Source organism: Tursiops truncatus, chromosome 15 (assembly GCF_011762595.2).
Source record: "Tursiops truncatus isolate mTurTru1 chromosome 15, mTurTru1.mat.Y, whole genome shotgun sequence".
Classification (NCBI taxonomy): domain Eukaryota; kingdom Metazoa; phylum Chordata; class Mammalia; order Artiodactyla; family Delphinidae; genus Tursiops; species Tursiops truncatus.
The window spans coordinates 46689242-46705738 of record NC_047048.1 but is presented as its reverse complement, the minus strand read 5'-3'; the positions used below and the strand labels follow the sequence as shown (position 1 = coordinate 46705738).

Genomic DNA, 16497 nt, shown 5'->3' with positions numbered 1-16497 from the left:
GGTGAGTAAATTGTGGTGTATTCAATCCAACATTACGCAGCAATGAGTAGAGTGATGAAAATGCACAAATTACAGCTCCAAGCAAGGATAAATTACACAAATACTTGTTCGTTGGAAGTTATCAGGCATAAAAGAATACATATTATATATGATTCCATGTATATATAATTAAAAAGCAGTCAAGAGTAGCCTAAGAATAAGACCTCAGGATAGTGGTTAGTTTGAGGAGGAGGAAGAGATAATGATTAGGAAGCGGTATTAAGGAGATGTCTAGGTGTTAGTAATGTCCTATTTCTTGACATGGGTGGTGGTTACATGGGTTTACTGACTTTAGAATAATTCAGTGAGTTGTATAATTTATTATTTATGAGTTTTTTGCATGTATGTTTTACTTTGATAAAGAAATATACAAAAGTATACAAATTACAGGAAACCAAAAAATGTTGATTTGGTGTAAGGATACTATTAATATTAAAATAAGTAGAAATTCAGTACAACTTAACCACAATTTTGTCACATGTTGAATACATCCATAAATAATTTCTCTGCCAGTTATTTGCCTGTATGGTCTCACCCAGCTTCTCTGTGTCCTGCTCTGTATTTGTATTGCAGGGTACATTCAAAACAAAACAAAACTTTTCTTTTTTTCCTTGAATTCTATTCTGGCTTTGGTTTTGTTTTCATTTGGCAGCTATATCTTTGCCCTACTTTAAAAAAATTATTTTCCCTTTTTGAATTTTTTTTTTTACCCTTTTGAATTTTTACCTATTTTGAGAGTCATTGACTTCTACAAAGGAATTTTTATTCATTTTCATCCATAATCATAAATGTTTTCTTTAAGTTTATTTTTTATGCTTTATTGATATTGTTATGCACTCTTTGTGTGTGTGGGTGTGTGTAGGCAATTAAACTTTATTTTTAATTGAAACTTATCTTTAAATTTCTCTGAATGTTTGCACCTATATTTTTCTAATTGTATCAAAAATAAATTTTTTACAACTTCCCCAGTTTAAGTTCACTTTCCCTGTCCTTTTTCTCACTTTTGTCTTTTATTGATGTAGTTTTTGATTCAGATTAAATTTTTTTCAGGTTATTTTTTGTATTTTTTTAATCTCGAGTTAATCATGAGACTTAACACTCTGTTTTATAACTACATGTATAATCATTAATTTATTCACCCCCAAATTTACTTTGGTGCTGCTAAAGTACTACACACTGTTCTAGGCAAATAACAATATAAATGAAAAAGATAGATGGGGCCTCTGATCTCATCCAGCTTTATATTCTTTGGGCCAGATGGTCAATAAATAGGTAAATAGGATACTTTTATATTTTGAAGGGTAGTATGAAGGGAGTAAATGGTGAAGTGATGGAGAATGACTGCAGTTGGGATTGAGGCTACATGTTGCATAGGTTGGTCAGAGAAGGCCTTTTTGAAGCAGCGACATTAAAGCTGAGACTTGAAGGACAAGAAGAGACATAGAGCTGGGTGACGAGCAGTCAGGCTGAGAGTAGCCAGTGCCCCGATGAAGTAAGGAGTTTTATCTTTCGAAGAACTTTTATTCAGTAACTTCTGTCAGTCATGGTACTAGGTATTTAAGACATAGTCATGAATGAACGAAGTTTCTGCTTTCAAAGCATTTGCATTTTACCTAAACAGATCAAAACCAATTTCAGACTGTGATAAGTGCTATGAAGATGATAAAGTACGTAAGATGCTGAATGAGGAGAGGAGACCACTTTAGGTAGTATAGTGAGGGAAGTTTTTCTGAGGAGGTGATATTAATAGAAATGTTCAGCCATATGAAAACCTAGGGGAAGAGCATGTACGGCAGGATTTCAGGTGGGTTAGAGCAAAGTTACTGGGAAGGAGAAGACAACTAGGGTTGAACAGTGGGAAGAACCTTAGACATTTTTCCAAGTACAGTGGGAAACTATAGGTTCAATTTCTTTAATAAAAAGACTCCCAGCTACAAGGCCTCAAACAATACAGAAGTATCTCATGCAGCAACTCAGTCCGAGTTGGTAGCTTACTCTATTCCACACGGTTGTTTAAGGACCCTGGTTCGCTCTTATCTTGGTCTTTAGTTATCTGACATGGTGTTTCCCCTGTGTATGTGGTTCAAGCCACCTTACCATCTACAGGCCCATGTCTCTAACTTTGCAAAGAGGGAATGAAGGACTAGCAACTTCCTTTTTTAAGTGTAGTCATCATTTAGTCACATGGGCACTCTTAGCATGGGAGGTTTAGAAGTATAGTCTCTCCTGAGCAAGTGCATGTATAGAGAAAAGAAAAGGTGCTCAGGTCTGAGATTTGGGAAACTTTAACATTTAGAGGTGGCAGCAGGAGCCAGCAAAAGACTCTGAGAAGGAGTGACTCGTGAGATAAGGAGAAACTAGGACAACAAAAAGCCATGGGGGGCTTCCCTGGTGGCACAGTGGTTAAGAATCGGCCTGCCAATGCAGGGGACACGGGTTCGAGCCCTGGTCCGGGAAGATCCCACATACTACAGAGCAGCTAAGCCCATGCGCGACAACTACTGAGCCTGCACTCTAGAGCCTCCGAGCCACAACTGCTGAGCCTGTGCGCCCCAACTACTGCAGCCCGAGCACCTAGAGCTTGTGCTCCACAACAGGAGAAGCCACTGCAATGAGAAGTCACCACACAGCAGAGAAGAGTAGCCCCCACTTGCCGCAACTAGAGAAAGCCCGCGTGCAGCAACAAAGACCCAACACAGCCATAAATAAATAAATAAATAACATATTTTTAAAAAGCCATGGGAGCTAAGGAAAGGATGTGTTTTAAGAAGAGTAGTTACGTCTGTTAAATGCTTCTAAAAAAATGAGCAAGATGGGATCAGAAAGATGGGCATTGGATTTGACAATATGTAGGTCACTGGGAAGATTGACAAGAGTCATTTCAGTGGATCAATAGGGTCAAAAGCCAGACTTTAGAAGACTGAAGTGTGACTTAGGGGAAGTATAAATAGGTCCAGCCACTCAAGAAAGCTATTTGGCGCTAAATCTGTGAATACTGCATGGCTCTCTGCTTCCACTTCCAGGTACATCATGACAGTCTTGCACTTGTGTACATGGAAGACATGCTCAAGAATGTTCTTTAGTGGTATTGTTCACAAAAGCCCCAAACTGGAAACAACCCAAATATCCATCAACAGAAGAAAGGATAAATAAACTCTGGCATATATATAAAATGGGATGCTGTTACAGAGCAAAAATTGGTGGGCTATAACCATATGCATCAGTATGATGAAACCTCAAAACATGATATTGACCAAAACAAGCAATTCACACAATATATACTGTTTGATTCCATTTACATAAATTTCAAAAATAGTCAAAATTAAATGTGTCATATATGGTGGATACGTGAATATTGTTAAAACTCCGAAAGAAAGAACCAACAAAAATTTAGGAGAGAGACAAATAGGGAGCTTCAAATATGTTGGTAGTGTTTTATTTCTTAAGCTGGTTGGTGGGTGCTTGGATGTTCATTTTAAAAAGTTCTATTCTTTAAAGGTTTATATTAATGTATTATCTCCTGTATGCTTTACTTTAGATTTTTATTTAAAAAAACCTCTGAACAATGGAAGAGTGAATGTGCAATAAAGATGTGGAGAAAGTGAGTGTGGACAACATTTTGAGAAAGTTTGCTGTGATGCAGATCTGAAAAAGAATGAGAATAATGATTACAGACCTTGATAGGAAAATTAAGTGAGGTAAAGGCTAGGAGATAGTTATCAGAGATTGAGATGTTGGAGATTATATTTTGGAAGTACATATAATAGGAATGGATGAGTGAAGTGACGTAGAGGAGAAGATTGTTAGAGGTGGGAAGGCCAAGGAACCAAAGGCCAAGTGCATGTTGACGTTACTGGGAATGATGACAGGAGTAGAATGGACAGAGGACATTGAGCTAGGAGGACAGTCTTCGGTGATGAGAGGATGGAGGATGACTCCAGTGAAGAAGAGAAGAGAGTATGTAGTCCTCAGGGGGTGTTGGAGGAGGAAGGAACAAATATGGTTTGGGTGTTGGAGTGGGGAGCATTTACCGTGCCTCTTACCCTTGAGGAACATGTAGTTAGAGTTTAAAAAACAAAGGAACCTCCACTTGAAATGAACTGATATTCTTAGAGGACAGCTAAGTTTCAGCGAAGTCCAGAAAGTTGAGGAAACTTCCAGCGACTAGGCTGAGGATATAATTGAGATTCCTGATCTCAGAGAAGGATTCCAGAAGGCACTGGGGGAACTGTAATCACCCATGTGCTCAGAGGGAGAATCTGACTATTTTTCTTTAAATGAATGGTTTCAGTGCCTACTACCAGTCCATTTATACCGTGGTGCTTTTCCTCTTGGGTTATTGTGTCTTATTTACAGACAGGTTTTACCATTTCTTTTAGTAGTGTTTTAGGATGTGTGTAGGAGTTGTATAACTGGTGAGCCTTTGTATACCTTGGCCAGCTGATGAATTCGTTGGATACAGTCTTTGTCTCTGAAAATTCAGTAGCCCTTGTTTCACTGATTCTAATATTTGAATTGGTTGACAGATTTTTAAATAGTCAAGATTTGCATTCTTACTTATATGCCTGGTATCTTAATAGTGTAGCAGTGAAAGTATTACCACTTGCAAGTTCTTATAAATAAATAAAATATGACTAAATTGAAAGAGGGGAAATTATATATTTTACATGTACCAGTCACCATAGAAGTATGAACATTGTGCATTCTCACACCGAGAAAGGTCACTACATTTTTTTTATGTTTTTCTCCTTTGAAATGTACTTTGTGATATTTTTGCACATAAGTACACTGTTGATTGCGTATTTTAGAAAATTTCACTGAAAGGAGTTGGATGTAAATTCTGCTGGAAAATTCTTTTCAATTTGTTATTAGTTACCTGAGTCAGTTTTTTAAAGTTCTTTTTAAAAATTGCATGTACATGGAAGCAACCTAAGTGTCCATCGACAGATGAATGGATAAAGAAGATGTGGCACATATATACAATGGAATATTACTCAGCCATAAGAAGAAATGAAATTGAGTTATTTGTAGTGAGGTAGATGGGCCTAGAGTCTGTCATAGAGTGAAGTAAGTCAGAAAGAGAAAAATAAATACGGTATGCTAACACATATGTATGGAGTCTAAAAGAAAAGGATGGTTCTGATGAACCTAGGGGCAGGACAGGAATAAAGATGCAGACGTAGAGAATGGACTTGAGGACATGGGGAGTGGGAAGGGTAAGCAGGGACGAAGTGAGAGAGTGGCATTGATATATATACACTACCAAATGTAAAATAGATAGCTAGTGGGAAGCAGCTGCATAGCACAGGGAGATCAGCTCGGTGCTTTGTGACCACCTAGAGGGGTGGGGTAGGGAGGGTGGGAGGGAGACGCAAGAGGGAGGGGATATGGGGATATATGTATACATATATCTGATTCACTTTGTTATACAGCAGAAACTAACACAATATTGTAAAGCAATTATACTCCAATAAAGATGTTTAAAAAATAATAAAAATTGCATGTATGTACTGAAAAGATTTAGAAGTAATCTGTAATATATTTGTCAAGATAACCTAAGAAATAATAAAAATATTTAAGTGTGATTTGTTGTATATATATATATTTTAATCAGGGACTGGCACTTCTAGTACAGCTTGGTGATTGTGCAAATCTGAATGATATTACATATCAGTACTGAAAGTCTGGGAAATGGGAAATGGCCTAAATACTCTCAAAGAGGAATTGATTAGATAAATTATGGCATATCTATTTGCTGACTGGATAAACTAGGGAAAGGCTGGGCTGTTGTCATAAAGAGACCTACCAATGATTCCATGGTTTCAAGAAGATTTTACTTTATTTCATACATTATAGAATATTTCAGGTCAGCTGGGAGATCTACTCCATGTGGTCAGTCATTCAGGGACACAGGTTCTTCTCTGTCATCTCATGGGGCAGTAGTGGTCTAAGCGAGGTTGTAGGCACATCCATATTCTGGTTTTATTGAAACTGTTCTTGCTAAGTGATGACATAATTGTTATATCCAATGGGACATTTTTTAGTTCTCCTATTCTCTGTGACATTTGAAGCTGCTGATAACTTATTCAGTAAACTTTATCCTCCGCATGCTTCTGCTGGTTTTTCTCCTGTTTCTCTAAGTATTTGTGTCTTTTTCATGTACTTTCCCTTTGCCTTATCTATAAACGATGGTGTTCTCTAGTGTTGTGTCTTTGGCTCATTTTCATTTACCTGTGCACCCATGATGATCTCACCCAGAGCCCCTACCACATGATGATGTCTCCCAAATCTGCATTTCTAGCCTGAAAATCTATCTTTTAAGCACCAAGACCTGTACATACAAAAGCTGTACTAAAACATTCTGTAGGAAGTTCAAAATTGAGTTATCCAAGATTGACAATGATCTTCCTTTGTAAACCAGGATCCCACTGCATTGCCAGCTAGATCAAAAACCAGGAAGTCAACCTCAGCAACTGCCTGTCCTCCCTCCTCCACTGAGACATTAACAGTTTGTTAAGATGCCTCTTGAGTATTTTTGCTGGCATTTGCCTTTTCCTGTCTCCATTACTGCAGTCTTAGCTCAGGCCAAGACTATTTTAAGAGCTTCCTTGGGGAATCTATGTTTCTGTTCAGGCTCCCTTCCAATCCTATTTATTGATTAACTAGGTCAGTGATTTTCTTTTACTGGTATTTGGTGGGCAGCAACTGTGTGTCTATTTTAAATTGTATAACATCTGGCACAGTGCCAAGTGCAGTTCAGCTATTAATAGCTAAATTATACTAATGATAATACATTAAAAGAAGAGAGCTTGTGAGTAAAGACAAACCAAGATTCATAATTATATTAAGGAATTATTACTTAATATTCAAAGAATCCTGGGAGAAAATTAAATATTATTTTGACACAAGTAAGAAAAAAGTACTTGAGCTAAAGAAAATGATTTTGGGATTTTAATGTTTAACTTAATGCAGTCTAAGTCAAATAACTCAATAAATTTGTTGCAGATGTTAGCATATGCAGGGAAAGCAACAACAAATAGTTCTCAAACTCAGTTGGTATGTTTGTTCCAACTCTGTTCTTTAAATTTGGGACCAGCCAAGGCTGAACATCTGTCACCTATGGTAGTTCTTGCCAGTTAACCTGGATTCCTCCTGGGCATCTGGCTTACCTGTCGTGTTCTCTTAATGACATTGGGACTGTTAGCTTTTATTCTCCAGTGATCCTGCACATTCTGTCTTGCAATTTCCTTGGCTCTTGCATACCTCTGGGGTCCTTGACTATGTATTCACCTAATTCATTGGTTGAGTCATCTCTCCCTAACCTGCCAGGAGAAGGGTATTTGAAGATAGTATTTTTGCAAAGTAAGTATTGTGCTGGATGGCATATATGGCAGAAAGAAGGGACTCTGACCAAACTTTCAGATTCAGACTAGTAATTTTCTTCTCCTGCTAGCTAACACTTATTGTGTTTTTACTGTGTATGGGGCACTGTTTCATATGCTTCACTATGTCTTTTTTTTCTAAACTTTTTTTTTTTTTTTTTTTTTTGCGGTACTCGGGCCTCTCACTGTTGTGGCCTCTCCCATTGCGGAGCACAGGCTCCGGATGCGCAGGCTCAGCGGCCATGGCTCAGGGGCCTAGCTGCTCCACGGCATGTGGGATCTTCCCAGACCGGGGCACGAACCCGTGTCCCCTGCATCGGCAGGTGGACTCTCAACCACTGTGCCACCAGGGAAGCCCCTTAACATCTTTATTGGAGTATAATTGCTTTACAGTGGTGTGCTAGGCTCTGCTTTATAACAAAGTGAATCAGCTATACATATACGTATATCCCCATATTTCCTCCCTCTTGCGTATCCCTCCCACCCTCCCTGCCCCACCGCTCTAGGTGGTCACAAAGCACCGAGCTGATCTCCCTGCACTATGCAGCTGCTTCCCACTAGCTATCTATTTTACATTTGGTAGTGTATATATGTCAATGCCACTCTCTCACTTCGTCCCCGCTTACCTTTCCCACTCCCTGTGTCCGCAAGCCCATCCTCTACGTCTGTGTCTTTATTCCTGTCCTGCACCTAGGTTCATCAGAACCATTTTTTTTTTTTTAGATTCCATATATATGTGTTAGCATACGATACTTGTTTTTCTCTTTCTGACTTACTTCCTCTGTAGGCCAGACTCTAGGTCCATCTACCTCACTACAAATAACTCAATTTTGTTTCTTCTTATGGCTAAGTAATGTTCCATTGTATATATGTGCCACATCTTCTTTATCCATTCATCTGTCGATGGACACTTAGGTTGCTTCCATGTCCTGGCTATTGTAAATAGAGCTGCAATGAACATTGTTGTACATGACTCTTTTCGAATTATGGTTTTCTCAGAGAATATGCCCAATAGTGGGATTGTTGGGTCGTATGGTAGTTCTATTTTTAGTTCTTTAAGGAACCTCCATACTGTTCTCCATAGAGGCTCTATCAATTTACATTCCCACCAACAGTGCAAGGGGGTTACCTTTTCTCTACACCCTCTCCAGCATTTATTGTTTGTAGATTTTTTGTTGATGGCCATTCTGACTGGTGTGAGGTGATACCTCATTGTAGTTTTGATTTGCATTTCTCTAATGCTTAGTGATGTTGAGCATTCTTTCATGTGTTTGTTGGCAATATATATATTTTCTTTGGAAAAATGGCTGTTTAGGTCTTCTGCTCATTTTTGGATTGGGTTGTTTGTATTTTTGATATTGAGCTGCATGAGCTTCTTGTAAATTTTGGAGATTAATCCTTTGTCAGTTGCTTCATTTGCAAACATTTTCTCCCATTTTGATGGTTGTCTTTTCATCTTGTTTATGTTTTCCTTTCCTGTGCAAAAGCTTTTAAGTTTCATTAGGTCCCATTTATTTATTTTTATTTCCATTTCTCTAGGAGGTGGGTCAAAAAGGATCTTGCTGTGATTTATGTCATAGAGTGTTCTGCCTGTGTTTTCCTCTAAGAGGTTTATAGTGTCTGGCCTTACATTTAGGTCTTTAATCCATTTTGAGTTTATTTTTGTGTATGGTGTTAGGGAATGTTCTAATTTCATTCTTTTACATGTAGCTGTCCAGTTTTCCCGGCACCACTTTTTGAAGAGGCTGTCTTTTCTCCACTTTATGTTCTTGCCTCCTTTATCAAAGATAAGGTGACCATATGTGTGCAGATTTACCTCTGGGCTTTCTATCCTGTTCCATTGATCTATGTTTCTGTTTTTGTGCCAGTACCATACTGTCTTTTTTTTTTTTTTGCGGTACGCGGGCCTCTCACTGTTGTGGCCTCTCCCGTTGCAGAGCACAGGCTCCGGACGTGCAGGCTCGGCGGCATGGCTCACGGGCCTAGCCACTCCATGGCATGTGGGATCTTCCCGGACCGGGACACGAACCCGTGTCCCCTGCATCAGCAGGCGGATTCTCAACCACTGCGGCACCAGGGAAGCCCCATACTGTTTTGATTACTGTAGCTTTGTAGTATAGTCTGAAGTCTGGGAGCCTGATTCCTCCAGCTCCGTTTTTCTTTGTCAAGATTGCTTTGGCTATCCGGGGTCTTCTGTGTTTCCATGCAAATTGTGAAATTTTTTGTTCTAGTTCTGTGAAAAATGCCATTGGTATTTTGATAGGGATTGCATTGAATCCTTAGATTGCTTTGGGTAGTATAGTCATTTTCACAATGTTTATTCTTCCAATCCAATTACATGGTATATCTCTCCAACTGTTTGTATCATCTTTAATTTCTTTCATCAGTGTCTTATAATTTTCTGCATACAGGTCTTTTGTCTCTTAGGTAGGTTTATTCCTAGGTATTTCATTCGTTTTGTTGAAATGGTAAATGGGAGTGTTTCCTTAATTTCTCTTTCAGATTTTTCATCATTAGTGTATAGGAATGCAAGAGATTTCTGTGCATTAATTTTGTATCCTGCTACTTCAAATCAAATTCATTTGATTAGCTCGAGTAGTTTTCTGGTAGCATCTTTGGGATTCTCTAAGTATAGTATCATGTCATCTGCAAACAGTGACAGCTTTACTTCTTCTTTTCCAACTTGGATTACCTTTATTTCTTCTTCTCTGATTGCTGTGGCTAAAACTTCCAAAACTATGTTGATTAATAGTGGTGAGAGTGGACAACCTTGTTTTCCTCCTGATCTTAGAGGAAATGCTTTCAGTCTTTCACCACTGAGAACGATGTTTGCTGTGGGTTTGTCATATATGGTCTTTATTATGTTGAGGTAAGTTCCCTCTATGCCTACTTTCTGGAGGGTTTTTATCATAAATGGGTGTTGAATTTTGTCGAAAGCTTTCTTCTGCATCTATTGAGTTGATCGTATGGTTTTTCTCCTTCAATTTGTTAATATGGTTTATCACATTGATTGATTTGCGTATATTGAAGAATGCTTGCATTCCTTGGATAAACTCCACTTGATCTTGGTGTATGATACTTTTAATGTGCTGTTGGATTCTGTTTGCTAGTATTTTGTTGAGGATTTTTGCATCTTGTTCATCAGTGATATTGGCCTGTAGTTTTCTTTCTTTGTGACATCTTTGTGTGGTTTTGGTGTCTGGGTGATGGTGGCCTCAGAAAGAGTTTGGGAGTGTTCCTCTTTGGAAGAGTTTGAGAAAGACAGGTGTTAGCTCTTCTCTAAATGTTTGATAGAATTTGCCTGTGAAGCCCTCTGGTCCTGGGCTTTTGTTTGTTGGAAGATTTTTAATCACAGTCTCAATTTCAGTGCTTGTGATTGGTCTGTTTATATTTTCTATTTCTTCCTGATTCAGTCTTGGGAGCTTGTGCTTTTCTAAGAATTTGTCCATTTCTTCCACGTTGTCCATTTTATTGGCATAGAGTTGCTTGTAGTAATCTCTCATGATCCTTTGTATTTCTGCAGTGTCAGTTGTTACTTCTCCCTTTTCATTTCTAATTCTATTGATATGAGTCTTCTCCCTTTTTTCTTGATGAGTCTGGCTAATGGTTTATCAATTTTGTTTATCTTCTCAAAGAACCAGATTTTAGTTTTATTGATCTTTGCTATCGTTTCCTTTATTTCTTTTTCATTTATTTCTGATCTGATCTTCATGATTTCTTTCTTTCTTCTGACTTTGGGTTTTTTTTTGTTCTTCTTTCTCTAATTGCTTTAGGTGTAAGTTTAGGTTGTTTATTTAGATTTTTTTGTTTCTTGAGGTAGAATTGTATTGCTATAAACTTCCCTCTTAGAACTGCTTTTGTTGCATCCGATAGGTTTTGGGTCATCGTGTTTTCATTGTCCTTTGTTTCTAGGTATTTTTAAATTTCCTCTTTGATTTCTTCAGTGATCTCTTAGTTATTTAGTAGTGTATCATTTAGCCCCCATGTGTTTTTATGTTTTACAGTTTTTTCCTTGTACTTGATATCTAGTCTTATAGTGTTGTGGTCGGAAAAGATCTTTGGTACGATTTCAATTGTGTTAAATTTACCAAGGCTTGATTTGTGACCCAAGATTTGTGACCTGTCCTGGAGAATGTTCCATGAGCACTTGAGAAGAAAGTGTATTATTCTGTTGTTTTTGGATGGAATGTCCTATAAATATCAATTAAGTCTATCTTTTTTAATGTGTCAGCTAAAGCTTTTGTTTCCTTATTTACTTTCACTTTGGATGACCTGTCCATTGGTGAAAGTGGGGTGTTAAATTCCCCTAATATTATTGTGTTACTGTTGATTTCCCCTTTCATGGCTGTTAGCATTTGCCTTACGTATTGAGATGCTTCTATGTTGGGTGCATAAATATTTACAATTGTTATATCTTCTTCTTGGACTGTTTCCTTGATCATTATGTAGTGTCCTTCTTTGTCTCTTGTAATAGTCTGAATTTTAAAGTCTATTTTGTCTGATATGAGAATTGCTACTCTAGCTTTCTTTTGATTTCCATTTGCATGGAATATCTTTTTCCATCCCCTCACTTTCAGTCTGTATGTGTCCCTAGGTCTGAAGTGGGTCTCTTGTAGACAGCATATATATGAGTCTTGTTTTCTGTATCCATTCAGCCAGTCTATGTTTTTTGGTTGGAGCACTGAATGCATTTACATTTAAGGTAGTTATCAATATGTATGTTCCTATTACCATTTTCTTAATTGTTTTGGGTTTGTTATTGTAGGTCTTTTCCTTCTCTTGTGTTTTCTGCCTGGAGGAGTTCCTTTAGCATTTGTTATAAAGCTGGTTTGGTGGTGCTGAATTCTCTTAGCTTTTGCTTGTCTGCAAAGGTTTTAAGTTTTCCGTTGAATCTGAGTGAGATCCTTGCTGCGTAGAGTAATCTTGGTTGTAGGTTTTTCCCTTTCATCACTTTACGTATGTCCTGCCATTCCCTTCTGGCTTGCAGAGTTTCTGCTGAAAGATCAGCTGTTAACCTTATGGGGATTCCCTTGTATGTTATTTGTTGCTTTTGCCTTGCTGCTTTTAATATTTTTTCTTTGTATTTAATTTATGATAGTTTGATTAATATGTGTCTTGGCATGTTTCTCCTTGGATTTATCCTGTATGGGACTCTCTGTGCTTCCTGGACTTGATTGACTATTTCCTTTCCCATGTTGGGGAAGTTTTAAACTACAGTCTCTTCAAATATTTTCTCAGTCCCTTTCTTTTTGTCTTCTTCTTCTGGGACCCCTATAATTCGAATGTTGGTGCATTTAATGTTGTCCCAGAGGTCTCTGAGACTGTCCTCAATTCTTTTCATTCTTTTTTCTTTATTTTGCTCTGCGGTAGTTATTTCCACTATTTTATCTTCCAGGTCACTTATCCGCTCTTCTGCATCAGTTATTCTGCTATTGATTCCTTCTAGAAAATTCTTAATTTCATATATTGTGTTGTTCATCATTGTTTGTTTGCTCTTTAGTTCTTCTAGGTCCTTGCTAAACGTTTCTTGTATTTTCTCCATTCTATTTCCAAGATTTTGGATCATCTTAGTATCATTATTCTGAATTCTTTTTCAAGTAGACTGCCTATTTGTTTTGTCTGGTGGGTTTTTACCTTGCTCCTTCATCTGCTGTGTGTTTCTGTGTCTTCTCATTTTGCTTAACTTACTGTGTTTGTTTGGGGTCTCCTTTTTGCAGGCTGCAGGTTCGTAGTTTCCGTTGTTTTGGTGTCTGCCCCCAGTGGGTAAGGTTGGTTCAGTGGGTTGTGGAAGGCTTCCTGGTGGAGGGGACTAGTGCCTGTGTTCTGGTGGATGAGGCTGGATCTTGTTTTTCTGGTGGGCAGGACTGCATCCGGTGGTGTGTTTTGAGGTGTCTGTGAACTTATTATGATTTTAGGCAGCCTCTCTGCTAATGGGTGGGCATGTGTTCCTGTCTTGCTAATTGTTTGGCATGTGTGTCCAGCACTGTAGCTTGCTTTTCATTGTATGGAGCTGGGTCTTAATGTTGAGATGGAGATCTCTGGGAAAGCTTTCGCCATTTGATATTACATGGAGCCAGGAGGTCTCTGGTGGACCAATGTCCTGAACTTGGCTCTCCCCCATCAGAGGCACAGGCCTGACACCTGGCCGGAGCATGAAAACCCCGTCAGCCACATAGCTTTTGGGAAGTCTGAGGTTTTCTGCCAGCATTCAGTAGGTGTGCCATAGGAGTTGTTCCATATCTAGATGTATTTGTGATGTATTTGTGGGTAGGAAGGTGATCTCCACGTCTTACTCCTCTGCCATCTTGAAGGTCCCCACTATGTCTTAATTCATTTAATTCTCACAACAACCTTATAAGATAGGGACTATCCTCATTTTACAGGTGAGTCATCTGAGGCCCAGACAAGTTAAATTTGGTCAGTGCCACACAGCTAGTAAATAGAACTGGGGTTCAACTCTAGAAATAATGCTTCTAGAATCTAGGTTTTTTTTGTTGTTTTTTTTTTTAACCACCATAGTTTACTGACTCTTAGAAGAGGGGATATTACAGATACATATATAGCTATAACACAAATAGAAAGAGATATTCTTTTAAATAACATTAAACTACAAGATGGCATGCAAACTGTATGAGTCATCATAATGGAGGGACAGAAATACTGGACTGTTATCAACTAATTCTGTGACTTGGGCAAGTAATGTAACCTCTTAGGACTTTGGTTTCTTCATCTATAGAGTTCCAAGGTCTCTTTCAGAAATTCTGTGGCATTCCAGTTTTTTTCTCTTTATTAATTTATTCCTTGTAACTCCCTCCTTCCCCTGTTCTGTTTAGATTTGGGTATCTACTACCAGTTAAATTATAGCCTCTGAAAATGTCAGCTTTTCATTTAAATTGTGCCAGAGTGTTCGTTTTACCTTTGTATGTGATACTGTAGAGAAGTCCATTATTATGGGCTTTACTGTGTGGATTTTGACCCCTAGAAAGCACACCAGGTCCTCTTAAATATAAACACAGTCAGTAATCGATTGGTCAATGAATTCTGTATTGTGCTTTCACCAGATACTTGCCTCTGTGCCAGATCTTGTAAAATCCTGAGATGTTAGAATTAATTGGGCGTTGTTTCTGCATGCTAGAAATCTTATAGAAATGTTCACTGTGTAATATTTTGAAACCTATTCTTTAAAATTTGTTCATTTTTGTGAAATGACAAAATACCAAAATGACATTTTAAAACATTTTTGTATCAGAGTGTAGAGAGGAATACAAACAATGATATCAGAAATTTCAAAAATTTACCCAGGAACCACAAACATGTATTATGACCCATAAGTATGTGTACGTGCATGTAATTGAAACAAAATTTTTATAGAACAATACTTTTTATTAGTATATGTGATGCACTGTAATATTTTAATTCTATTCTATATTAGTTTGTGAAAAAGTTGGTTGCAATCTACCAAACTGAGTTCATAATGCATAAAGGATCTTAACCTACACACAGAAAAATATTACACTTAAATAGTAAAAAAGGAGGCATAATTAAATATGCTACTGGTTTTCTCATTTTTTAGTTCTTTTCTATTTCTGTATTTGAACCAGCATTTAGTTATCTATTTTTATAAATTAGGATTTCATAAATTTACTAAAAGGGCAGAAATTTGATTCTCTCTTTCTTTGGAGTATAACCTTATGAAATTAAATAATTGATTTTTATGCAAGGTTACTTGAAGTATTAGGTTGCATTATTCTTATATAAGCTTTAAACTAGGAGCCGTACTATGTAGTCATACCATAATTTTTAACTAAATTGATTTTTAGCAGAATATGTCATTAGGATAAAGCACACCTTTTTATCACCTAAGCTCCCACCTCAGTTCTTCAAGGACAGTCACATTTAACTTAAAAAAAAAAAAAGTCCTATATGAATGAAGTATGTCCTTATTTAAAGAACTTATGGGTCTAATTTTTTTTAACCTTGTGAGATTGATCTTTACTATGAGGGAATATTGCACAGTGGTTAAACACAGGGATTCTAGAACCACATTTGCAGGGTTCAGATCTTGTCTCTGTCAGTTGCAAAATGTTGGGCAGGTTAGTTGCTCAATTTCCTCGTGCCTCAGTTTCCTTAAGTTACCTCAATAGAGTTGTTATGATTCGAAGTGTTAATATAGAGAAACAGGCCATCTAGAATAAATGGGTAAACATTTGAATGTATCATTTTAGGAAAGAGGATGGAATTAGGATGTATGCAAATGGATCTTTCGTTCTTATTTAAAGACATGATGCTGGACACACTGCACCCTCTCCTGCACACACATTCCTCCCTCTTCCAGCATATCCATTCATTCTCTAATCTTACGGTTCTTTCAGCTGTTGGAGATGTTATACTAGAAGACTCTCTCTCCTAGGCTAACTCATAATTGTTATGCCGGGAGTTTGCAACTTCATTTTTGTGCTCAGTCTTCTTCAAAGCCCCCTCTTGCCCCTCCCCTCTTTCTTCTCTCCCTCCCTCCTCCTCCTCCTTTCCTTATCAGTTAGCTTTGCTGTGCAACAAACACACATGTGGCTTAAAATAACATTGTTTTTATTATTGCTCATTAGTCTCTGGTTAATCAGGAGGTTTTATAGTCAGCTGGTGGATTGGCTGGGGCTGGATGGTTCTGGACAGTCTCACTCACATGTCTGGCTGGCAGTTGTCAAACTGTTTGATCTAGGGAGCCTCAGCTGGGATGGCTGTCCCTGCTCCCAGTGGCCTCTTCTTCGCCAATAGGCTGACCTGGGCTTTGTGTCATGGTGGTCTTGGCATAGCAAGAGAGGGCAAATACAAACGTGCAAGCAATTGTTAAGTCACTGCTTGGGTCACATTTGTTGATGCCCCACTGGTCAAAGCAAATCACATGGAAAAACTGAGTCATTGAGGAAGAGTATTATACAAGGGCACAGACACAGGGAAGTATGATTCTTTGGAAGTCTTTTTGACTCAGTTGATGAAACACATTCTGAGTTACTGAATTTTTACTGCATCTTAGATCCCAATATAAGTTTTGATTGCAGTTTAATTGTTTGACAGGCAA

General features: G+C 38.0%; 1 protein-coding gene across 2 annotated transcripts in view; it reads left to right on the top strand.

The window, feature by feature from the left end:
* MACROD2 (mono-ADP ribosylhydrolase 2) overlaps window positions 1–16497 on the top strand; it is a 2000643-nt gene that overhangs the window by 51251 nt on the left and 1932895 nt on the right. The window lies entirely within an intron of this gene.